The 895-nt window shown below is 41.5% G+C and overlaps 1 non-coding gene across 1 annotated transcript, besides 5 other annotated features; it reads left to right on the forward strand.

Annotated features, from left to right (window-relative positions):
• The first annotated feature begins 14 nt into the window (after positions 1 to 14).
• Positions 15 to 42: a microsatellite.
• A 38-nt stretch (positions 43 to 80) lies between these two features.
• Positions 81 to 125: a microsatellite.
• Positions 126 to 218: 93 nt separating this feature from the next.
• Positions 219 to 251: a sequence feature (AT_rich).
• Positions 252 to 304: 53 nt separating this feature from the next.
• Tc00.1047053465237.10 lies at positions 305 to 476 on the forward strand. Its single transcript, XR_008254722.1, has one exon. It is a non-coding gene; the product is annotated as a 5.8S ribosomal RNA (M3) (ribosomal RNA).
• A 121-nt stretch (positions 477 to 597) lies between these two features.
• Positions 598 to 628: a sequence feature (AT_rich).
• Positions 629 to 701: 73 nt separating this feature from the next.
• Positions 702 to 743: a microsatellite.
• The last annotated feature ends 152 nt before the right edge of the window (positions 744 to 895 follow it).

An 895-nucleotide genomic window follows, 5' to 3' on the forward strand; every position in this document is an offset into this window, starting at 1 on the left:
TGTGTGTGTGTGTGTGTTGCTGCTGCTGCTGCTGCTGCTGCTTCTCTTCGCACTGATACATCCACACTGTACGTGTAAGCATATATATGTGTATAATATATATTATACACATATATATATATATACTTGCACGTTACACAGTGTGTTGTGTAGAAAAATGTAATTGCGGCTTGACTTCGTGTGTGCACATATTATAATATGCGTATTTCGTCGTGTGGTTTATATTTAATATATATATATTATTATATATTCCGCACGCTTTGCGTGTGTTTTTTTGTGCCGCGTTGTAAAGCACGGCCCAAACAACGTGTCGCGATGGATGACTTGGCTTCCTATTTCGTTGAAGAACGCAGCAAAGTGCGATATGTGGTATCAATTGCAGAATCATTCAATTACCGAATCTTTGAACGCAAACGGCGCATGGGAGAAGCTCCTCAGAGTCATCCCCGTGCATGCCATATTTCTCAGTGTCGAACAAAAAATTAACCCCTACTCTACAACGCATGCATTCATTGTGTGTGGGTGGGTGGGAATGCAAACGCAAAAAAGAGAGCCCTTGGGGAGACATTACGGATGAAGCGCCGCCGCCATGCGTCGTATATATAATAATAGTAATATAATATATATACGTGCGCCGTCTGTGGTGGTGCATGATCCGCTCCGGCGCTTGTGTGTGTGTTTGTACATAACATGTGCATGTGTGTATGTGTATGTGTAATATATATATATATATATATATGTATGCCCATATCTCTACACACGTGTGTGTGTGTGCAACACAACGACAACACAAAACTACAAAACTCGCAAGAGATTAAAAAAGAATAAAAAAAAAAAAAAGTGGCGTGTGGGATGTGTGGTGTGTGGGGCGGGGGCGGAGCATGCATATACACAA

Source organism: Trypanosoma cruzi (genome assembly GCF_000209065.1).
Source record: "Trypanosoma cruzi strain CL Brener chromosome Unknown tcruzi_1047053465237, whole genome shotgun sequence".
Lineage (NCBI taxonomy): Eukaryota > Euglenozoa > Kinetoplastea > Trypanosomatida > Trypanosomatidae > Trypanosoma > Trypanosoma cruzi.